This window comes from Eptatretus burgeri, chromosome 7, assembly GCF_056783735.1.
Source record: "Eptatretus burgeri isolate ZD-2024b chromosome 7, Ebu_testis_v1, whole genome shotgun sequence".
In the NCBI taxonomy this organism is placed as follows: Eukaryota; Metazoa; Chordata; class Myxini; order Myxiniformes; family Myxinidae; genus Eptatretus; species Eptatretus burgeri.
The window spans coordinates 105008885-105027258 of NC_140967.1; the positions used below are offsets into that span (position 1 = coordinate 105008885).

The following is an 18374-nucleotide window of genomic DNA, read 5'->3' on the forward strand; positions in this document are numbered from 1 at the left end:
TGGTACACCTTCACTTGTGGAAACACAGGCTGCAGTGAACCAATTGAAATGGGGTGAAGCTCCAGGGATCTGTGGCATCCATGCCGAACTTCTCAAGGATGGTGGTAATGCACTCGTGTCAATGCATGCAGTTCTGTGCTCTGCCTGGAACACAGGCATCATCCCAACTGACTGGAAGAGGGGCCTTGTTGTCCCTCTCTGGAAAGGGAAGGGTGATCGCCAAGACTGCAACAACAACCGAGGGGTGACGCTGCTCTCAGTGCTATCAAGGTCTTTGCTCAGATAATTCTTCATAGGGTTCACCACCATCTGCTTGAGCACCATCATCCAGAGCAGTCAGGCTTTACATCACAGAAGTTAACGATTGAGCATGTCCTTGCTCTTCGGGTCCTCACCAAACGCAGACGAGAGTTTCGGCAGGGGCTGCTTGCAGCTTATGTTGATCTCTGTAAAGCGTTTGATTCAGTGAATCGGGATGCCCTCTGGAGCATTCTTGGTCTTCGTGGGGTGCCACCAAAACTGATCGATCTGATGTCTGAACTATACTCTGGCACTAAGAGTGCTGCGAGAAGTGGTGGTACCATCTCTGACTTATTTCCAGTTGTTACTGGAGTTCGTCGGGGGTGTGTATTGGCCCCCACACTTTTCAACACTTGTATGGACTTGATTCTGGGGAGGTTGTCAGAGAGACCAAGCTGCGGTGCATCTTTTGGGAATATTAAGATCTCTGACCTTGATTTCGTAGATGATGCATCATCTTTGCCGAGAGTTGAGAGAACCTTTTGGGGGCCCTCGAGGTGCTGAATGAGGATCGTAGCACTGGGATTACGGGTTTCCTGGGTCAAAACAAAAATCCATGTTTTCAATGACGTATTGGATGCTGCTGTCCTATCTGTGCTGTTTGTGATGAGGATGTTGAGGTCGTGGAGAGATTCATTTACCTTGGCAGTGATATTCATGTCTCTGCTGGCTGTGAGTCAGAGGTCAACAGACGTCTGTGTCGGGCCTGGGGAGTCATGGATTCATTGGATAATGGGGTGTGGCACTGCCGGTACCTCTGCGGGAGGACGAAAGCCAGAGTCTTCAGGTCCTTGATACTTCCAGTCTTGCTCTCCGGATGTGAGACTTGGACTCTGACCAGGGATCTGAGACGGAGACTTCATTCCTTTGGGACCAGATCTCTTCGGAGAATTATTGGCTATCGCTGATCAGACTTTGTGTCCAACGAGCGGTTGCTGAGAGAGATTCAAATGAGGTTTGTTTCCTGCATAGTCCGTGAGCATCAGCCGTGGCTGAATGGACATGTGGCTCGTTTTCCTGACACTGATCCTGCTCACCAGATTCTCTCATCGAGGGAGTCTCATGAGTGGAGGAGGCCAATGGGCCGACCACGTGCCCCATGGTTGCAGCAGGATGATCGGCATCTCAAGGAGATTGGCATGGGCCAGTCATCTGCCTGGGGGATGGCCAGACGGAGGCCCTGTAGTACCAGCGGAAAGTGGACGCTGCTCCGGTGCATACTCCCATACCTGACCTGACCTGAATTGCAAAACCCTGTGTCTTGCTTCACGGAGGACAGGCTAATCGGCAAGTTGGAAAATCCTAAATCAATATCCAGCGTCATGACGTCATGAGTTGAAACAGAACACAGCGTCATGACAGGAGGCATCCTTAGAATCATCCCATCGGTAAAACGTTTATAATTTGCTCCTCAATCAGTAGCAAACAGTGAAATTCTCCAAATATCTAAATCACAATATCGAACCGAATACTCTGATTTGGATGTGTTGATGAAGAAAACATTAAACATTTAAATAAATATTCAGGGACGGAGTGAATCGGTCCCGCTAAAGTAAGACGGTGCTCGTACTAAAAAAAGGGACACGTGGAGGTTAATAACTCATACTTACCTGACAGGGGAAACACCGTGATCAACAAGGTGGTGTTCTCAGGGTGAGACCGACCCATTGCACACCGGGTGGGTTGACCCTTGCGATTTCCCCAAATGTGGGAAACTCGACTGTACAATTTGTGGTAGTGGGGGACTGCGTTCGCGCTGTCCCCTGTTCTTTAAAATAAAAACAGATGGATTATTGGATGGAGTTGTTGTTATGGAAAGTTGGGTATGAAGTTGTTATGCCTTTGTTGTTGAAAGACTGTTGCAGTTTTTTCGAAATTGCTTTATGCCACGAGGGATGTGCAGAACACTTTTGCTGTGTTCAGTCACAAAGTTTCTTGTGGAACGCTCGCCAAGTGGCTTAAGCATTCGAGCAATCACTCCAACGAAACCGTGAAGAGGGAACGGCTGGCTTGGCAAGCGATAGTTATGTGCTTGGTGAATGAACACAACCCTGATAAGTTTGCAAGAGACGTCATTATCTGCGCCACCGATGGTGGATTGTGGTTCTGTGTTCTCCCATCTTTGTCTGTCTTGGAGCAGGATATCTTGAAAGGTTATGGATGGATTCAGATAAAATTTGGTGGACAGGTTGGGAGTCTGAAAAGGACTAATTGGTTCGGTTTTGGTGAAGATCCGGATCCGGATTCGAGAGTTTCAAATGTTTCTTCAACATTGAGATGTAAGAGGAAAAAACGGTACAATTGGCCATTATCGGACGAGATCTCAAAAAGTTATGGATGGATTCGGACAAAACAAGGTGGATGACTTGGTAAGGTAACAAGTACAAGTCGTTTCGATTTGGAACTTCTGGATTCAGATCCAGATTATCAGTGGACGACAGAAGGTAACATGTTCACTGTGGCGGAGGTGCATGCGATCGCGAGTGCTGTTTTGGTTTGTCATGTTGTCATCATATCCGTCGGTCTAGTTTATGAGATGTGCTGAAATCAAATTGCATTTCCGTTTCCCGGAATATGTTCAGTTACCGGGGGTGTTTTGCTGTGTTCAGCTCCCAAGCAGCGAGCTTTCGCTTGCCAAGCCAGCCGTTCCTTATCAACGGTTTTGTTGGAGTGCTTGGTGAGTTTATGCCACTTGGCAAGCACTCTCCAAGAAACTTGGTAACTGAACACACCCTTGGATTAAGTGAACCAGAAATATATATACATACATATATATAAATACATATATATAAATATAAATGTATGTATATATATATATATATATATATATATATATATATATATATACATATATATATATATATATATACATATATATATATATATATATATATATATATATATATATATATATATATATCTATATAGACATGTATACACGGTGAGTCAAAAGTAGTGCCTGATTTCTGTTTTTTCGGCTGTCAGATTCTTTCTGGGAAGTCATGTTGTTAATAATTGTCTTGCAGATTATTAATTTTCGTACTTTTTTTATTTTGTTTTGCAGGTTATTGCTGCGTGTTTGGAAAGTTACTGAATTTGCACCAAATTGAGCTTAATGGCACAATTAACTGACACAATTGTGTCTACTGGGCTGTGAATAACCCAAGAGTGACAGTTGAGAAGGAGGTAAATTTACCTGGAGTGACAGTTTGGTATGGGCAGCCATATCTACATGAGGGATAATTGGACCCTTTTTCTTTTACGGATCTGTCACTGCAGAAATTTACCTGAATATGCTGCAAACATTCTTTTGGCCCAGGGTACAAGATCAGGACTGTTATTTCCAGCATGATGGAGCTCCACCTCATTATGGACTTTATGTTCGTCCGTGGCTTGATGAAAACTTTCCCAGAGAGTGGATCGGCCACTGCGGTCCGATCGAGTGGCTGGCACGCTCCCCAGACCTTACACCTCCAGATTTCCTTCTTTGGGGGCTCTTGAAAGACTTCTTTGTCGTGAAAAGCCTCGTACCATTCAGGAATTGAAGGCTCAAATCACTGCAAAGTTTGAGGAAATTGATATCGAAGTCCGCAGACGTGTGTGCCGCTCTGTGCCTGCTCGGCTGCAATTGTGCATTGATCACGAGGCAGGGCACTTTGAAAATTGCAAGTAACACAGCTTGGCACAGTTCCGTAATAATTTTTCTTGAATAAATAGTTAGATAAACATGTCAATCATCTATTTCTTCCCTCTTGTACACTCTCATACAAAAGGCAAATGAACAATCAACTGACAGAAATTGGGCGCAACTTCTGACTCATCATAGATATATATATATATATATATATATATATATATATATATATATATATATATATATATATATACATACATATATATATATATATATATATATATATATATATATATATATACATACATATATATATATATATATATATATACATATATACTGTGTATAAATATGGATATATATGGATATATTGTTGTGGGGCCAAGTTTCGGTGGCGAGCACAACCGCTCGATGGGGCAGTGGAGTTGGCTCCATCGAACATCCGGAATTCAGATCGTTACCCTCGGATAAGTCCGAAAGGCACGGTTCCCTTGCAAGACCGTGGTCGCCAATACTTCGACGGCGTGGGGTCGGGTTAATTGCCGAATTTCAATATACTTAAATACCCACGCAGTCTAACTACTGGGGAACCACACCCTCGGCCGACTCTGTCCAATCCGAGTCGCAGGTAACGACTCGGATCCGTCGTCACCGAGCGGAGTTACCAGAGCCGCGCCGGACCAAATGAACAATTTCCCCTCGCGATCTCTCAATACACAGCGTGCTGAGCCAATGAAAGAAATGACAGGGAACGAGGTGGTACATTCAACAATAGGGAACTTTAATTATTATAATAATCGCAGAGGGAAGCACGCAAAGAGCAGAGTTCTCTGAATAAGAAATGTAATGTATACTGAACAAAAATATAAACGCACCAACCTAAATATCTATGTCAAGATTGCCATTATGGGAAAATGGTCAAAGCGATGATATGTTTGAGCAATGGTTCCTTTGTTTTGCTCAAGACAGATGTTCCCATTGAAATTTACCACTCTGAGTGTGTGGACTCAAACGTTGAGTAATCCTTCCCATGAGCACCATGGGGCTTGACAGAGTGATGGTCAGTGAGCGTGACCAGTACACAAACACTCCCTATAGCTTGCACTATAAAAGGCCTCCCCAAAATGTGGACTGGTGCCAAATGTCAACATGCCACAGATGTCACAAATCTTGAGGGAGCGTGCCATTGGCATGCTGAATGCTGGGACGTCAGTACGGGCCGTTGCAGCACACTTCAATGTCCACCGCTCCACCATTAGCCGCCTGAGAACACACCTCAGAGAGACTGGAAGCACCGTGAACCGCCCACATGCCCGGCGACCACATGTGACCACCGCCGGTCAGGATCGTCACATGAGGCTGCAACATCTCCGGGATCGACTCCGACCGGCCACGAGGACTGCCGATGAGACTTTCGGGCTGCATAACAGGCGCATTTCAGCCCAGAAGGTGCGTAACCGCTTGAGGGAGGCCAACCTCCGAGCCCGCCGACCACACCGGGGACTCGACCTCACTGCAGTCTGGCGTCAGACCTGACTGAACTGGGCCAATGTTCACTTGCGCTGGACCCTCGCACGATGGAGGAGAGTGCTGTTCACCGATGAGTAGCGGTTCCAGCTGTATCGGGCTGATGGCGGACTCCGCGTCTGGCGTCGGGCTGGGGAGCGCTACACTGACGCCAATGTCCTTCGTCGGGTGTCACACGGTGGTGCCAGTGTTATGGTGTGGGCAGGCATATGCCATGGAGAGCGCACTCGGCTTCATTTCATTGAAGGCAACTTGAATGGGCAGCGGTACAGGGACGAGATACTCAGACCCATCGTCGTGCCGTTTGTGCGCCTTCACCATTTTACGTTTCAGCACGACAATGCTCGCCCCCATGTTGCCAGGATCTGCATGGACTTCCTCGGTGAGGAGGACATTGATGTCCTCGACTGGCCTCCATATTCTCCCGACATGTCGCCCATCGAGCACCTTTGGGACATTCTTGATTGACGCGTACGACAACGTTACGCAGTCCCAGAGAATGTCCGCCAGCTCCGTGTGGCTCTCCAGGAGGAATGGGAAAACATCCCTCAGGCCACCATCGATAATCTGGTGATGGCCATGCGCTGGAGATGCACCGCTCTGCGCGACGCCAACGGTGGACACACCCGCTACTGACTGTGTGAACTCTGACAGTGACACCTCGGTTGTGTCGGCTGTTGTAGCGCAAAGACTGTCGCCAGAATTCTCAAGGAACTCTTTGAAATTTAATGCTCAATTGTCATGGATTCTATAACCAAATTGTTGTAAAGATTTAGCATTAATGAGTTCGAGGTAAAATAGTCACAATCGCTTGGTGCGTTTATATTTTTGCGCTTGGTGCGTTTATATTTTTGTTCAGCATACAATGAGCAAAAGAAAGCACTTACACAATTCTTCTTGAAGACGGGCCCACAGACAGACACACACACTCACAAAGAAATGGACCCCATCGGGTCTTTATTGAAGGCTTCCAGCTCAAGGAAAGGTGAGCTGGAGACCAGAGTCTGTGCTTGGACCTGTCCGACTGTTGTCGTCTTTGACGATCCGGCTCGGCGGGACTTGAACCTGCAACACGATGCCGCTCCACGCACCAGGTACCGCGTTCTCCAACCGGCCGTGCACCAATCGACGAAGACCAAGGAGAAGATCAGAGACGACGATGACCCAGGACCAGAAGAACCTGCCAACACCAAGACCCGCGACCCCCAATGACTACCACGCTCCCAGCCTGGCGTTCCTTTATATTCCTTTTTCCTCCGGAGTGAGAAAATCGCCGTCTGAGGCGATATCCACCCTCATTGGACGGGGCGTCGTGGGAAAGTCGCTCTCTGTGGCCATCTCAACCCTCATTGGACGGGGCGTCGTGGGAAAGTCGCTCTCTGTGGCCATCTCAACCCTCATTGGCCGGCGTGTCGTGGGAAAGTCGCCTTCTGTGGCGTCATTGGACAAGGGGCATGCCCCTGCCTTCCTTGGCGGAGTCCCGGTCTGAGGCGATGGAAATCTCTGCCGAAGTACGTGGCCAAACGCACGTGGGCAATGGCGTCGGTGTGCGAAGTGAAGTGAAGGAGATTTGTTGTAAAAGAAACTCCGCAGGGCACACATGTAATTCCCGTTCGACACAGGTAGGGGGCCATAACTATAAACACACACTTCCCGATATTACTGTTCCATAAGGACGTAAATATTGAGTGCTCATCTCTGCCAGATTCGTAACAATATATATATATATATATATATATATATATATATATATATATATATATATATATATATATATATATATATATATATATATATATAAACACACACACACATACATATTGTTGCGGGCCAGAGGTCGGGTGAGAAGACCACCAGTTGATCCAGAACTGCAGGGCCTAACTCCGGTCCCACCAGACTCCCCGGGTTTGTCGGCCGTCGCACACGGATAATTACGTGATGCAGCGGGTCGCCAACCGATCGTGAACACCAATAACTTAACCGTGTGACCTCGGGTCCTCCCATCTATGGGTTAACCGGGTTACCTATTTAATCATCAAATTAATTAAATTCACCAAATTAATTAAATTTAAAGCCTGGTGTTGGCTTAATGGTTTGGGTGGCGAGCTTTGGATCCGAAGGTCCCGAGTTCAAATCCCGCTCGCTGTTGAATTAATACCAGGTGGAGTTAACGCGACCTGTCATCCTTCCGAGGTCGGCAAAATGAGTTCCGGCATGCTGGTATCCTGTGTCGGAGTGACGACCCATCCAGGATTGTACCCAAGAGCCAAGGAGACTGCTCAAGCAGGACCAACGCTCTGCACAGAGTTTGGTCCCAATATCCTACTTCTCCTCTCCCAATTAATCACGTGATTTAATTACCGGGAAACATGCCCTCGGTACGCCTTGTCCGAACCGGATCACACACACACACACAAACGTAATTGCAAAATTATTGCCAGGTCAGGCCAGATCAGATCTGTGACTTGCTGCAGGTATCATGTAAACCTGGAACTAACCTGGTCCATGGTCGGGTTGTCGGTGACGAAACTGTATCCCCCACCAGATTTTCTGGTGAGAAGGGTGTTTGGATATGGACATCCAGCAGGATCAAAAACAAAACCTGTCAAAGTGCGAAGGAGCTCCTTGTGAGCCAACGGACATCCATATCTAGTGCCCAACTGTGTCTGCGGACGTCCTCCTGCAGTTGGGTCATTCCTTATTAGGAGGTTGGTGGCAGGATTTGCACTCCAGCCACTGTAAAACGGTTCATTCCGCAAAACATTCGAAAAGCATTTTAAAAAATCTGAAAACCCACTCCATGGGAGTGCAGCTTCCCTTCGCAGGGCAGCTCACCGCATGACGGGATTGGGGCAAAGCCTTTGGGACCCCCCAATCTTTGATGATCGGAGAGAAACCACGGGGTAACATTCCCGGGGTCAGATTGTGAGACAGTGTATCGGAGTGGTGCCGAGGTGTCCTCCACCAGACGGCGGTCTCCTTGGGTTAACCTGAGGCGGTCCCTTCTGGTGGGTGCCTGAAATGTCCTATCCCTAAGACAGGATGATCACCTGTCTCTGTTATCATCTGAGCTCAAGCATTTGGACATCGGTATTGCAGCACTCTGTTCTGTGAGGTTCGGAGACCGGATTGCGGCGAGATCATGGGGGGTGTTTACACCAACGCTTGGTCTGGTCGCTCTGATGATTACCATACCCAAGGAGTTGCTGTAGCTGTGTCCAATAAGCTGACCACAATGATAATTGAGGTAACACCGGTCAACGAGCGTATTATGAGACCAAGGATTCGTTATTCCTTGGGTGTCATTTCTCTGGTCTCTGTTTATGCTCCGACTGAGGAAAGTGATCTCACAGTGAAGGACACATTCTACGCCACACTCGAGTCTGTGGTTGATCAGTGCCCCAGGCGAGATACTCTTCTCGTCTTGGGGGGATTTCAATGCATAGACTGGAACTGAGAGGGATGGTTGTGAGACATGTGTTGGTCCCCATGGGTCTGGAACTGTGAACCTGAATCCCACAACGTTCCTTGACTTTGCAAGAAGTCATGGACTTAGGGTGGCTGGTTCATGGTTTCAGCACCCACAGGCTCATCGCTGGACTTGGTATTTCAACGCTGGCGGTGTGCCAAACGAGATTCACTAGGTGCTCGATGATGGTCGCTGGAGGATGATCCAGAACTGCAGGGCCTACGGGAGTGCTCATTTCCTTAATACTGACCAATGCTGTGTTGGAGCAACTCTTAAGTTGCACCTTTAATCCAGGAGAATGGTGCCATCCCAGCCGAGGCTGGATGTTGGCAAGCTCAAGAATGAGAGGGTAGCTGAGGAGTGTGCGAACAAGCTGAGTGGAGATTTGGGGGGGTCTGGCTGCTTTGCGAGGTCCTGAAGAGTTGTGGAGTGCCTTCAAGACCACCGTCCTTGATGTTGCCGGTGAATGTTTTGGAACTCACTTACATGTTTCACTTACATGGGAATTCGCGCATTGTGTTCCTCCAAGCCCGTCCCTCTGTGCATTGCAGTTAGAGCAGAGGGTGGTGGGCTCTTGGCAGAGGAGTCCGAAGTGAAGGCCCGCTGGGCCGGTTACTTTGAGCGGTTGTACAAGGCGGATCCACCAGCTGTCGAGTTGGACGTCAGGGGTGTTACAATCACTGTTGCTGACCCTCCAAACATCTGTGGTCCACCGTCATTTGTGGAAAACACAGGCTGTAGTGAATTGGTTGAAATGGGGTAAAGCTCCAGGGATCTGTGGCATTCATGCTGAACTTCTCAAGGCTTGTGGTAATGCACTCGTGTCAATGCATGCAGTTCTGTGCTCTGCATGGAACACAGGCATCATCCCAACTGACTGGAAGAGGGGCCTTGTTGTCCCTCTCTGGAAAGGGAAGGGTGATCGCCAGCACTGCAACAACCACCGAGGGGCGACGCTGCTCTCAGTGCCGGGCAAGGTCTTTGCTCAAGTAATTCTTGATTGGGTTTGACAACATCTCCTTGAGCACCAGCGTCCAGAGCAGTCAGGCTTTACACCAAAGAGGTCAACGATTGACCATATCCTTGCGCTTTGGGTGCTCACTGAACGCAGACGAGAGTTTTGGCAGGGGCTGCTTGCAGATTATGTTGATCTCTGGAAAGCTTTTGATTCAGTGAATCTGGATTCGTGGTCTTCGTGGGGTGCCATCAAACTGATCGATCTGATGTCTGATCTCTACTCTGCTACTGAGAGTGCTGTGAAGTGTGGTGGTACCATCTCTGACTTATTTCCAGTTGTTAATGCAGTTCGTCAGGGGTGTGTTCTGGCCCCCACAATTTTCAGCACTTGTATGGACTGGATTATGAGGAGGATGTTGGAGAGATTAAGCTGCGGTGCATCATTTGGGAATTTAAAGATCTCTGACCTTCATTTCGCAGATGATGCAGTCATCTTTGCGAAGACTTTAGATATCCTTCTGGGGGCCTTCGAGGTGCTGAATGAGAAGCAGCCGCTGGGATTACGGGTTTCCTGGGTGAAAACCAAGATCCAGGCTTTCAATGGCATCTTGGATGCTGCTGTCCTGTCTGTGTCTGTTTGTGGTGAGGATTTTGAGGTCGTGGAGAGATTCACTTACCTTGGCAGAGATATTCATGTCTCTGCTGGCTGTGAGTCAGCGGTCAACAGACGTCTGTGTCGGGCCTGGGGAGTCATGGATTCACTGGATCATGGGGTGTGCCGCTGCCGGTACCTGTGCGGGAGGATAAAGTCCGAGTCTTCAGGTCCTTGATACTTCCAGTCTTGCTCTATGGATGCGAGACTTGGACTCTGACCAAGGATCTGAGAGGGAGACTTAATTCCTTTGGTACCAGGTCTCTTCGGAGAATCCTTGGCTATCGCTGCTCGGATTTTGTGTCCAACGAGCGGTTGCTGAGAGAGACTCAGATAAGATTTGTTACCTCCATAGTCCGTGAGCGTGAGCTGTGGCTGAATAGAAATGTGGCTCGTTCTCCTGATGCTGATCCTGGTCACCAGATTCTCTCAGCGAGGGAGTCTCATGAGTGGAGGAGGCCAATGGGCCGACCACGTGCCTCGTGGTTGCAGCAGGTTGATCGACATCTCAAGGAGATGGGGATGGGCCAGGCATCAGCCTGGGGGATGGCCAGACGCAGGCCCCTGAAGTACCGGCGGAAAGTGGACGCAGCGACGTGCTACTCCGGTGCATGCTCCCACACCTGACCTGACCTGAATTGCAAAAACCTGTGTCTTGATTCACGCGGGACAGGCTTACAAGAAAGTGGGAAAATCCCAAATCAATATCCAGCGTCATGACAGGAAGGCATCCTCAGAATTATCCCATCGAAAAAACGTTAATAATTTGCTCCTAAATGAGCAGCAAAGTGAGAAATTCTCCAAATATCTAAATCACAATATCGAACCGAATATTCCGATTAGGGTGTGTTGATAAAGGAAACATTAAACATTTAAATAAATATTCAGGGACGGAGTGAATCGGTCCCGGTAAAGTAAGACGGTGCTCGTACGAAGAAAAGGGACCCGTGGAGGTTAATAACTCATACTTACCTGACAGGGGAAACACCATGATCAACAAGGTGGTGTTCTCAGGGTGAGACCGACCCATTGCACACCGGGTGGGTTGACCCTTGCGATTTCCCCAAATGTGGGAAACTCGACTGTACAATTTGTGGTAGTGGGGGACTGCGTTCGCGCTGTCCCCTGTTCTTTAAAATAAAAACAGATGGATTATTGGATGGAGTTGTTGTCATGAAAAGCTGAGTATGTAGTTGTTATGCCTTTGTTGTTGAAAGACTGCCACAGTTAATTCGAAATCGCTTTCTCCCACGAGGGATGTGCAGAACTCTTTCGGTGTGTTCAGTGACAAAGTTTCTTGTGGAACGCTCGCCAAGTGGCTTAAGCACTCGAGCAATCACTCCAACGAAACCGTAAAGAGGGAACGGCTGGCTTGGCAAGCGATAGCTCTCTGCTTGGTGAATGAACACAACCCTGATAACAAGTTTGCAAGTGACGTAAATATCTGCGTCACCGATGGTGAATGGAGGTTATGTGTTCACCTTTGTCTGTCTGGGAGCAGGATATCTTGAAAGGTGATGGATGGATTCCGACAAAACTCGGTGGACAGGTTGGGAGTGTGAAAAGGATTAACTGATTCGGTTTTGGTGAAGATCCGGATCGGGATTCGAGAGTTTTAAATGTTTCTTCACCATTGAGATGGAAGAAGCAAAAACGATGCAACAGGCCAACAAAGGACGAGATCTCAAAAGGTTATGGATGGATTCGGACAAAACAAGGTGGATGACTTGGTTAGGTTGCATTTACTTTACCCGGAATGTGTACAGTTACCTGGTATATCTTGCTGTGTTCAGCTTCCAAGCAGCTTGCTTTTGCTTGCCAAGCCAGCCGTTCCTTATCAACTATTTTGTTGGAGTGGTTGGTGAGTTTGTGCCACTTGTTGAGCACTCTCCAAGAAACTTGGTCATTGAACACACCCTTGGATTAAGTGGACCAGAAATATACACACACACACACACACACACACACACACACACACACACACACACACGCACGCACGCACGCACGCACACACAAACACACACACACACACACACACACACACACACACACACGCAAACACTCACTCACAGACACACATACACAGAGACACACACAGACAAGAAATGGATGTTGGCAAGCTCAAGGATGACAGGGACGCTGAGGAGTTTGCGAACAAGCTGAGTGGAGATTTGGGGGGTCTGGGTGTTTTGGGAGATCCTGAAGAGTTGTGGAGTGCCTTCAAGACCACCGTCCTTGATGTTGCCAGAAGATGTCTTGGAACTCACCGTCGGGCAAAGAAGAATTTTCTCTCTCCAGCGACACTGGAAAACATTGACGAGAGTCGCAGGGCCAGGCTGAATGGCAGAGCAGAGCTGTTCAGGGAGCTGAGGTGTAAAACTGTACGTACGCTAAGGGTGGACAAGGAGGCCCATGTGCGAGGAATCTGTGAGGGGGTAGAGCATCACCTGTGCTCAAGTGATTCCCGTCCTGCTTAGAGGGGAATTCGCACATTGCGTTCATCCAAGCCCACCCCTCGGTATACTGCAGTTTGAGCAGAGGGTGGTCGGCTCTTGACAGAGGAGTCGGAAGTGAAGGGCCGCTGGGCCTGTTACTTTGAGGGGTTGTACCAGGCTGATCCCCCAGCTGTCGAGTTGGACGTCAAGGGTGTTACAATAACTGTTGCTGACCCTCCAATCAACTGTGGTACACCATCACTTGTGGAAACAGGCTGTGGTGAACCGGTTGAAATGGGGAAAAGCTACAGGGATCTATGGCATCCATGCTGAATTTCTCAAAGCTGGTGGAAATGCTCCACTCGTGTTGCTGCATGCAGTTGTGTGCTCTGCCTGGAACACAGGCATCATCCCAACTGACTGGAAGAGGGGCCTTGCTGTCCCTCTTTGGAAAGGGAAGGGTGATAGCCAAGACTGCAACAACAACCTCGGGGTGACGCTGCTCTCAGTGCCATGAAGGTCTTTGCTCAGATAATTATTCATAGGGTTCGCCACCATCTGCTTGAGCACCAGCGTCCAGAGCAGTCAGGCTCCACACCACAGAGGTTAACGATTGAGCACGTCCTTTCTCTTCGGGTCCTCACCAAACGCAGACGAGTGTTTCAGCAGGGGCTGGTTACAGCTTATGTTGATCTCTGTAAAGTATTTCATTCAGTGAACCGGGATGCCCTCTGGAGGATTCTTGGTCTTCGTGGGGAGCTACCAAAACTGATCGATCTGATGTCTGAACTCTACTCTGGTACGGAGAGTGCTGCGAGAAGTGGTGGTACCATCTCTGACTTATTTCCAGTTGTTACTGCAGTTCCGTTGGGGGTGTGTACTGGCCCCCACACTTTTCAGCACTTGTATGGACTGGATTCTGGGGAGGACGTCAGAGAGATCAAGCTGCGGTGCATCGTTGGGAATATTAAGATCTCTGACTTTGATTTCGTAGATGATGCAGTCGTCTTTGTGGAGACTTTAGATAACCTTTTGGGGGCCCTCGAGGTGCTGAATGAGGATCGGAGCCGCTGGGATTACGGGTTTCCTGGGTCAAAGCTAAAATCCAGGCTTTCAATGACATCTTGGATGCTGCTGTCCTGTCTGTGCCTGTTTGTGGTGAGGATGTTGAGGTCGTGGAGAGATTCACTTACCTTGGCAGAGATATTCATGTCTCTGCTGGCTGTGAGTCAGAGGTCAACAGACGTCTGTGTCGGGCCTGGGGAGTCATGGATTCACTGGATCATGGGGTGTGCCGCTGCTGGTACCTCTGCGGTTGGACAAAGTCCGAGTCTTCAGGTCCTTGATATTTCCAGTCTTGCTCTATGGATACGAGACTTGGACTCTGACCAAGGATCTGAGACGGAGACTTAATTCCTTTGGTATCAGGTCTCTTCGGAGAATCCTTGGCTATTGCTCCTCGGATTTTGTGTCCAACGAGCGGTTGTTGAGAGAGACTCAGATGAGATTTGTTACCTGCATAGTCCGTGAGCGTCAGCTGTGGCTGAATAGAAATGTGGCTCGTTTTCCTGATGCTGATCCTGGTCACCAGATTCTCTCAGCGAGGGAGTCTCATGAGTGGAGGAGGCCAATGGGCCGACCACGTGCCTCGTGGTTGCAGCAGGTTGATCGACATCTCAAGGAGATGGGGATGGGCCAGGCATCTGCCTGGGGGATGGCCAGACGGAGGCCCCTGAAGTACCGGCGGAAAGTGGACGCAGTGACGCGCTACTCCGGTGCATGCTCCCACACCTGACCTGACCTGAATTGCAAAAACCTGTGTCTTGATTCACGCGGAACAGGCTAACAAGAAAGTGGGAAAATCCCAAATCAATATCCAGCGTCATGACAGGAAGGCATCCTCAGAATTTTCCCATCGGAAACCCGTTAATAATTTGCTCCTCAATCAGCAGCAAAGTGAGAAATTCTCCAAATATCTAAATCACAATATCGAACCGAATACTCCGATTAGGGTGTGTTGATGAAGAAAACATTAAACATTTCAATAAATATTCAGGGACGGAGTGAATCGGTCCCGCTAAAGTAAGACTGTGCTCGTACTAAGAAAAGGGAGCCCGTGGAGGTTAATAACTCATACTTACCTGACAGGAGAAACACCATGATCAATAAGGTGGTGTTCTCAGGGTGAGGCCAACCCATTGCACACCGGGTGGGTTGACCCTTGCGATTTCCCCAAATGTGGGAAACTCGACTGTACAATTTGTGGTAGTGGGGGACTGCGTTCGCGCTGTCCCCTGTTCTTTAAAATAAGAACAGACTCATTACTGGATATAGTTGTTGTTCTGAAAAGCTGAGTATGAAGTTGTGATGATGTTGTTGTTGAAAGACTGTTGCAGTTTATTCGAAATCGTTTTCTGCCACGAGGGATGTGCAGAACACTTTCGGTGTGTTCAGTCACAAAGTTTCTTGTGGGACGCTCCCCAAGTGGCTTAAGCATTCGAGTAATCACTCCAACGAAACTGTTAAGAGGGAACGGTTGGCTTGGCAAGCGATGGCAATCTGCTTGGTGAATGATCACAACCCTGATAAGTTTGCAAGAGACGTCATTATCTACGCCACCGATGGTGGATGGAGGTTCTGTGTTCTCCCCTCTTTGTCTGTCTGGGAGCAGGATATCTTGAAAGGTTATGGATGGATTCAGACAAAATGAGGTGGACAGGTTGGGAGTCTGAAAAGGACTAATTGGTTCGGTTTTGGTGAAGATCCGGATCCGGATTCGAGAGTTTCAAATGTTTCTTCACCGTTGAGATGGAAGAGGCAAAAACGGTACAATAGGCCAACATAGGACGAGAACGCAAAAAGTTATGGATGGATTCGGACAAAATTATATGGATGACTTGGTTCGGTCACAAGAACAAGTCGTTTCGATTTTGAACTTCTTGATTCAGATCCAGATTATCAGTGGACTCCAAAAGGTAACATGTTCACCGTGGCGGAGATACGTGCTCGAGTAAGTGCTGTTATAGTTTGTCATATTATCATCATATCCGTCGGTCGAGTTTATGGGATGTACTTAGATCAAATTGCATTTCCTTTACCCGGAATGTGTTCAGTTTCCTGGGGTATTTTGCTGTTCTGCTACCAAGCAGCTCGCTATCGCTTGCCAAGCCAGCCGTTCCTTATCAACGGTTTTGTTGGAGTGCTTGGTGAGTTTTCGCCACTTGGCAAACACTCTCCAAGAAACTTGGTAACTGAACACACCCTTGTATTAAGTGAACCAGAAATATATTGTTGCGAATTCGCGCCCGCCGGCGTGCGAGCGGCCACGTAACTCGAATCGCGGCACTTCGCCCACCAGACGGACAATTCTGTCGTGACCCTCTCGGACTAACGCCGAGAAATAGTCACGGGTGGGCCTTTCGGCCTCACCACGATCGTGCCAATCGGCCCCCCGTGTGGGATAGGGTTGTTCGCCAAATTCGACCTACCTAAGTACCCACACGGAGGGTAGACCGGGCGATCGCACCTCGCCGCAGGTCGACTCTGGACACGGGCCACTGAAGCGACCCGTTCCGTACTATGGGGATAACCGAGCGGTGTTATCGTCGGCCTCGACGGTTCCGATTAATTATCGGGCGTATTAAGCCCATGACCAACCCTTTACGTGAAGCAAGATGGAGATTCAATTAAAGAAAAGACGAAGCGAAACGGGAAAACAGTTCAACATGAGGCACATTTATTCCGCGGCACACGGAGAGCACACATATACAATTACAACAATTATGCACCAAAAGCAGATGTTACAAAAGAAACACAACAATGCAGATCTACTACCGACGACGCGAGCACACTGCAACACTTCCACAGTTTTACTTTACAGACGGCGCCGACAACACATTTACTCAAAAGCAAAAGAAAAGGGCCACCCTCAAAGACAAGGGGGCAGACGGGGCCTGTGGGCCGTGAGACCGGGTGGATCCTACCCGTGTCTTGTGATGAGCCGCAAATGTGGCGGCGGTGCCCCGACTCCGCGCTCCTTCGCGGTTTTCGTTGGCACTGCTTGGAGTGGGGTGGGAACGGGGCCCCCTTTTCGCACTATCTCAGCATGGGGGGAAAAAAGGGGGGAATTGTTGATACTCTGGGGAAAGAGGATAGCTGGCTTGCTTGGGTCCCGCGACGAGCGACTCCACTGCGACCTCGTCGCCAACCGTCCTCTTCCTTGCCTCGGACCCGAGGTATCCGGTCCCCTCAGCAATTCTCCTCAGCCGACTGCAGCAAATCACCTCGACCGCGCTCCAGGCTCCAGGCTTCCTCTCTCTGCAGCTCCCCGACAGACTCCGAACCCCGACAGAATGCCACTCTCCAGACCCGACTTGACTGCCTCGACCTTCCTGACTCCAACTCACTGCCTCCAACCTTCTCTCCAACTCAAAACTGCCTCCAACCTTCTCTCCAACTCAAAACTGCCTCCAACTCTTCTCCAACTCGCCTTGACCAAAAAACTGCTGAAGTCGCCCCACGCTCGGCATTTTATAGTCGTGTCGGAGAACCCATATGCAAATTTCTGGATCAGAATGAGCTCGGGGGTGGAGCCACGCTCACCCATTGGACGGAGAAAAAGGGGCGTGAATCTCCCCTGATCCTCGAATTTGCATATATCGATTCCACTCCGACGCGCCTGGAGGCGGGGCCAAACCGCCCCGCGCTTGCTGAGTGGACGGATCAGAAGTGGGCGTGTATCATTCCTGATCCGACTTCTCCTCGGAAAGGCCGCTATTTGCACCCGCGGCTCGGCGCGCGTCCCGCACGAGGCCAGGACAGCCTGACGCTCGGTGCCCACAAGTGGTGCGGGAATAGCCGCAGAAGGAGAGGCGAAGGTGGTGGAGGGTTTAAAGTGGTGGTCCATGGCCATGGCGACGTTTGGAATGGCGGTGATGCGATGTTTGCGGGAGCGAGTTGTGAAAGTTAAGGTCGTGGCTGTTGGCGTTGTTGTTGTTGTGAAGCGGCGTTGTGGTTGGTGGTTGTTGTGTGATGGCGGTTGAGACGTGGTTGGTTCAAAATAAATATAGAACAGAAAAACGGCTATCTTAAAGGGTCGCAGCCCGAATGAATCACATTTATTCCCTCTAAACAACGGGTTTGGGGCTAACGACACATGTACTTAGAGAGATATCTCACCTACGGGACCTGAATGGTGGTTTGCGAATTTCCTCAACCGCAACACTATATATATATATATATATATATATATATATATATATATATATATATATATATATATATATATATATATATATATATATATATATATATATATATATATATATTGCAACGGATTTCAGAATCCATTCTGATGAATGTATCGACACATCCAGGTCCTGAGACAGTTATTTCCTGAAA

At 48.7% G+C, this 18374-nt stretch overlaps 1 protein-coding gene and 3 non-coding genes across 4 annotated transcripts in view; all 4 read left to right on the forward strand.

Moving 5' to 3' along the window:
* The window catches only part of LOC147024007 (5-hydroxytryptamine receptor 3A-like), a 132274-nt gene that overhangs the window by 50527 nt on the left and 63373 nt on the right, over nt 1-18374 (forward strand). The gene's annotated exons all lie outside the window — the stretch shown is intronic.
* LOC147024013 (U1 spliceosomal RNA) lies at nt 1903-2066 on the forward strand. The gene has a single exon (XR_015060558.1). It is a non-coding gene; the product is annotated as a U1 spliceosomal RNA (small nuclear RNA).
* Nucleotides 11504-11667, forward strand: LOC147024014 (U1 spliceosomal RNA). The gene has a single exon (XR_015060553.1). It is a non-coding gene; the product is annotated as a U1 spliceosomal RNA (small nuclear RNA).
* Nucleotides 15108-15271, forward strand: LOC147024015 (U1 spliceosomal RNA). Its single transcript, XR_015060577.1, has one exon. It is a non-coding gene; the product is annotated as a U1 spliceosomal RNA (small nuclear RNA).